This window comes from Neolamprologus multifasciatus, chromosome 15 (assembly GCF_963576455.1).
Source record: "Neolamprologus multifasciatus chromosome 15, fNeoMul1.2, whole genome shotgun sequence".
In the NCBI taxonomy this organism is placed as follows: Eukaryota; Metazoa; Chordata; class Actinopteri; order Cichliformes; family Cichlidae; genus Neolamprologus; species Neolamprologus multifasciatus.
This window is the reverse complement of record NC_140453.1, coordinates 37,767,307-37,773,608: the sequence shown is the minus strand read 5'-3', so window position 1 is coordinate 37,773,608 and position 6,302 is coordinate 37,767,307. Positions and strand designations below refer to the sequence as shown.

The 6,302-nt window shown below is 41.7% G+C and overlaps 1 long non-coding RNA gene across 1 annotated transcript; it reads right to left on the bottom strand.

Moving 5' to 3' along the window:
* Nucleotides 1–2,744: 2,744 nt before the first annotated feature.
* Nucleotides 2,745–4,551, bottom strand: LOC146502708 (uncharacterized). The gene is made up of 2 exons (XR_014869404.1): nt 3,786–4,551; nt 2,745–2,808 (listed from the first exon to the last, which is right to left on the bottom strand). It is a non-coding gene; the product is annotated as an uncharacterized LOC146502708 (long non-coding RNA).
* Between the last annotated feature and the right edge of the window lie 1,751 nt (nt 4,552–6,302).

The following is a 6,302-nucleotide window of genomic DNA, read 5'->3' as shown; positions in this document are numbered from 1 at the left end:
CATAGCGCTGCTGTAGAGCCTGCATTGCTTTAGTGAAGGGCATAGGGTCATGCACATATCTCTTTGCAAGCTGAAATGCAGGAGGAAACTTTAGATGATCCAGCAGTACTTGGAATTTGTAATCCTCAGATAGATGTGGGTGTGGTCCCAAAACTCCATCCAGACCTTTCTTCAGTAGCAGAAAATCACTCTCTTTTCCTGTGGTGAAACGGATCAGATTGGGTTTAGGAATGCCATATGAAGAGGAAATAGCCATCTCCATCAAGTTCGGTCTCTGAGAGGAAAGCAGAGATGAGGAGTGTTGTGGGCTGCTCTGAATTACATCATGCTGTGAACTGACAGGTGGCGGTGCAGCTGGAGCAGGATACTGATAGGTATACTGTGAGCTAACAGCAGGTGGCAGCACTGGTGTAACGTATGGCTGACTGAGAGGTGGGCCTGAAGTCCAAGGCAGATAACCTGGAAAGGGCATGCCGGGTGGCAGCGTGACAGGGTACTGCATAGTGCCAGGGGTACTAAACTGAGCAGCACTGTGTGGCACAGACCTCTGTGGGGTTGATGATGGCCAATTCAGGTCTCTTTGTTGATACCAGGGAGGATGTGGCTGGTCAGTTGCTGTAAATGCAGACCGGGGTACCACTGGTGTTGGCTGAGCAGCTGATGGCATAGAAGAGTGGACATATAGAGGGGGCTGAGGAATAGGTTGGTTAACAGGGAGAGTAGGAGCTGTTGACTGTAATAGTTGAGGGTTATCAACATGATGAGCTGTGGAAGGGGAGGTCTGCTGTACAGTATGAAACTGAGGGCCAGGTATTACTGGAGATTTGGGAGGGATGTTTCCTAGTCCGCCCATAGGAGGATCTTGTGTAGGATTATTATCCACAGTTAGTAAAGGCATACTATGGCTCCGGACCTGGGTTTGTAACTGTACTTGGGGGGTTCTTTGGCCAAGGTTCAAAGACACTTGTATAGTGCTCTGTATCTCCCTCATCTGCTCCTGTACCTGAGTAACACACTGCTCCATCCTCCTTATTCTCTCCATCTCTGGTGAGCTGTCGATACCAGCTGTTTGGTGTATTGGAGTAGTTGCGTTAGTATTCGGTGGAATTGGGTTAGTCGGCTGGGGGGGATAGGTCCAGATGAAGTCATCTAGATATCTTGGAACCCTATGTGGTCTCCTGCGCCGGGCACCTTGTTGTTCTTCATCATATCGGGATGTCGCCATGTTAGGAAAAGCTGTAATTACATCCGGCTCGAAGGACCACTTGAACTGGACATGTGTGTGCTTAATAAACTGGCGAATTACAGCAGGATTTTCCTATCCTCGGTCAGAAGGCACAGGTGACTTATATGATGAAAGAGAGGGTCCACAGCAATGATAGTTTAGGTTCCTTTAATCCAAAACATCTCCAGGAGTGAATTCGTGTGAGTATATGTAAGTGTATGTGTGTGTGGTTCTGTAAAATAACAGAAATTACAATTAGCAAACAATTAAAGTCAACCAAACTGATCTAAATAATACAGAAAGGGTTGAACAGAAATCTAATTCCAAAATGACTAAACCCCACCCCCTGGTGGACACAAATGGGCTGCTGCACAGGGATAGACTCCATCTTTACTTTGGGCAGCTCAGTTCACAAGGGTAGCGCCATTTTGGTCGAATCAACGTGAATGTACAGTGACTTGTGGCTACACAAACTGCTGGAAAACTCTATAAAAGCATCACACAATGTACATAGGCAAGTATATGATAAGTTACAACCATAGAACAAACAAATATAAGGCACTTACTTATCATTCACGCACACGCACGACACATGTTCAGTACAACAGCCCAGCTCCACCAGCGCTATCACAGCAAACCAGCGCAAACACAAAACAAGGGATGGGAGGAATGTACCATCTTAGCAGTGATTAGAGGGGGTCCGTGGAACAGTCTATATACACAAATCACAGGGGTTTTATACAGTGAGTAAAAAATAAACTGTGTGCATTTTTTGGACAGAGATTCACTTCTAAAGTGTATGTATAATACAATACAGATACATAAAAAATACACTCCAAAAATAGAAGAGTCCTTGAAATATACAATATATTATTAGAAAATGGAGACACTTAGCCTTTGGTACAATGTATACAATGTATGAAAAGATCTTTACTGCAGATACTACTATGGCTCTGCAGATTTTTTCTTTTCTTTTAACCTATGTCGCCTCACCTTGAGGTTGGTAAATCTGTCTATCACATTTTGGTGGTCAAGTCTCTCACGCATCTCTTGCTCAACTGACATCACAGCCAGGTGCTGGAGTCTGCTTTGACCCATGGTCCTTCTCAGCCAGGTATGGAGCTGACTCAAGACACTAAAAGACCTTTCACAGCTACAGCTGCTAACTGGGTTTGTTAGGGCAACCTGAATAACAGTTTTCAGTTTGGGGAAGATCTGATTATCCAGAAGATTGTACAATGTTAACATATCTGGAATGGCACCAGCCTCACTCTTGAGCTTTATAAAGTCTTTGGCAACCGTGACTTCCTCTGACTGAAGCTCAATATGGTAATGCAGTGCCAGGGCTGACAACCCAGTTTGTTTTGCAGATTCTGTATAGCAGCTTTAATATAGGGAGAACACAACTTCCAGATTGTATGAGTTGTTTGTATTAGTTGTTTGTCTTTCTTTTTCTTTGCCAGTTTAACAGTTACTGTTTTGCCTGTTAGTACTCCCTGTCTGTTTTCTTACCTGGTACTTCCTGATCTTGTACTTTGTCCTCATGTTCCCCTCTTTCCTCTCTCCCTCTTTGGACTGACAATCTGTACACACACACACACACACACACACACACACACACACACACAACAGGAGTTATAAGGTTAATGGGCATCCAGTCAGTTAGCTAGTTAGTACCTTGGGTCAAATTTTGGCACATGCACATATGGCAAAATAACCATTTTCTCTCATTACATTTCAAACAGGACAGTGGTAACAAAAGCAGGCTACGGACAATGTTAAGTTTTAGTTTTTCAATAGGCTGTATACATTTCAATGAGATCAACAGGGCAGTCAAATATCGCTAATTTTACTACAGAGCAGACATCGTCGGAAAACACGTTTTCAACTAGGGCTGCCACAAACGATTATTTTGATAGTCGACTAGTCACCGATTATTTTTGCAATTAGTCGACTAATCAGATCATGCATCCATTGGATGTACAGCGTACAGCTTATTGCACCAGCATGCATCTGCTCTCATATAACTATCATTAGCTTACAGCTTTAAGTGTTTAAGGTATGTGCTAACTAAAAATAAAGACAAGATGATAGTTTATTAAATTTTAATGAAATTTGCAGATTGTTTCGGTGAAGTTTAATAAACTCCTTGTTATCTAAAATATAACGGGACACCGGAGTATATTCTCGAGCATCTCACACTTCTGATAATCAGTTGTCTGCTTGATGTTTATTCAGCTGTGTAAAAACTATAACTTTAATCTCAGCCTAACCGATTTACTCAGGAACAAATAAAATACTAAAAAAAGCCAAACAATAACATTTTTAAGTTATCTAAGTGACTTATATATGTTTAACCTGAGTAGCGAAAGACCGCAGTGGGTTTGAAAACGATTTGCCGGAGTCCGGTGTTCTCACGGGCTCTAGTGAGCCTTGCCCCCGGCTAGCTATCAAGCTAGTGGGTAACAGACGTCTCGGAAAAAGTCGGAGCGCTTTTGAAAATATGTGGTGTCTTGATAAACTGAGCAGATGTTTGAGGTTTACACAGCTACATTCTCACCTGAAAATATGCTAAACGTTTATTTTGTGACCCAGAAAGAATAATAAGAGTAGTATTAAAACTAACTAGCTGCCGCCATTGTTGGAAACTGAGCTAGGCTGCGCTATGAACTCTGGGATACAGCTCCTTCTTCTTCTTCGGGGTTTAACGGCAGCTGGCATCCTTGTACATGCAGTGCTGCCATCTTCTGTTTCAGTCCGTTATTACACTCTTAAATTATACTACTTGTTCCTGCGTCTTTTGTGATCTTACAAAGCTTCAAACTACCCGTCGACTATTAAATCAGTCGTCAATGATTTTGATAGTCGAGGTAACCGTGACTAGTCGACTAATCGTGGCAGCCCTATTTTCAACACAGCAGGTTACCTGGTGTAATGTTTTTCAGTTAAAAAGAAACATGGTCTGACTCCTACCTAACTATATAAAGAGTAACTGAAAGTTAAATGCAGCTAATATGTCCTGTTTTAAGCCAGGCACTTCCACCTCTGCTCCACTGCGTCTCAGCCACCATTGCTCTGGCAGCAACGGCGCTAGAGCGGGTAGGAGAGAGCCGAGCTGGAACAAACCATTTTGGGAGGGGGGAGGGGTTATCTATACTTTTGTTGTTTAAATGTTCCATCTCAATTAAGTACTGTATGCTTTTTATACTTTTAGTAGTGTGTCCCACAAACAGCAAATATTTTCAAAAAAGTAAGGCATCTTTGGGGGTGCTTTGATTCATTTTGGGGGTGCTGAAGCACCTCCAAAACTGGGCTAAAATCGCCCCTGTTTAACCCTCTGGGGTCGCGGGACGCGCCTGCATCAAAATCACATGACCAATTTAAGAGGACACAGCCACAAGATGCAGCATGTCAGAGTCTCCATTTCAATTTGGGTCGAAAGTGCGGACTTCAAACTATATACCAGTTTTTGAATTGTGTCAATGGGCCACGTAAAACCAGAGTTATGATAAAAAGTACACGCGATGTTTTTTTCTGAACAAAACAGTGGCGTTTACAGCGGGAAGAACGGTAAAAACGGCGTTTTCTACAGAAAGCGCTAGCAAACACTCTCCGCTTGTGAGTGAAAAAAGAAAAAGAAAAAACACCCCTTCCCTATTGGTGTTAGAGTTTACCATGTCAGCCAATCAAAAAAAAAATGATAAGGCAACATGTGACATTTGGTTGTTTAGTAGTGATGGGATTTCCGGCTCTTTTTAGAGATCCGGCTCTTTCAGCTTGGCTCACTAAAAAGAGCCGGCTCTTTCGGCTCCGAACCGGCTCTTCAGGTTGTTTTGTTGCTTTAATTATTTAATCATTAGCAATAATATAAAATTATGCAGAAAAGGAATTACTAATGTTAAAAAAAGGGGTTTTATTTATATATGTTTATATATGGCCCCAAGAGACAAAGCACGTACAAACTCTAAAGCATATACAAACTCCAAAAAGCACGTACAAACTCCAAAACACATTTCTAGCGTTTACTGAACTTCAAAACAGAGCTACCCAGATCACTTAAATTACACAGTTGAAAGCATGTGTGTATTGTTTGTGTATTTATAGACAAGCACTCATATTTATTCAAATAATTAAAAAAAAAAAGTTCATTTACCTGTTACTACCACACACCAAATCCGGTTGTTGATACTTCCTGGCTTGTGTAGCCACTAGGTAACAAAAGCTCAACATTGCGCCCAGCATCCTGGAGCACTTCTGTTGTCTTTTGTACGTGATTCTGAGTTTGTATGTGCTTCTGAGTTTTTACGTGTTTTGGAGTCTGTACATGCTTAGGAGTTTGTACGTGTTTTGTCTCTAAGGGCCACCATAAATATACTTTATTTATTCACTCCACATAAAATGTAATAAATAAATCATATAATACAAAAAACAACTATTTACATTTTAAATTTTTAACTATTTAAATTTTCAGCTTTTTCCTTTTAAACAAATTTAACGTGAAACAACACAAAACACTGCAAACCACAACACAATTAAATATAAATTAAAATATTAAAACAAAAAAGACGATGCATATTCTCTGTCATATGGGCCTGCATGATTTCTGAATCCTTTATCATCTGCAACTGAAAATAGTGGATGATTACTATACCTTTCTAATGTGAAGTTGTTGTCCCTCGCTCTCTTTCTCTCTGGCTCTGTTCCTGTGCTACTGTGAGTGTAACGCCCCTCCCCCCTCTGCCCAGCGCAAAGTACAGGCCGCGCGTGCGGAGTTTAGCGGAAAAAAGGGCGAGAGAGAGGGTGAGAGAAAGAAAAAAAAACAACCTCACGGCTCCCAATAAGGAGCCGGCTCGCATCGTTCACTTCAAAGAGCCGGCTCTAAGAGCCATTTCGTTCGCGAACGACCCATCACTATTGTTTAGGGAGAAGGGGAAGTTTTTAGGGGTGACACCCGCGACGGAAAGCGGGCGAGCGAAAGAAAGAGAGAGAGAGCAAGTTTTCATATGTGTATATATTTCATACGTCATTAGTGACGTTTAGCGTGTTTGGAGGCTATAGTTATATGTGTTGTGTAGTT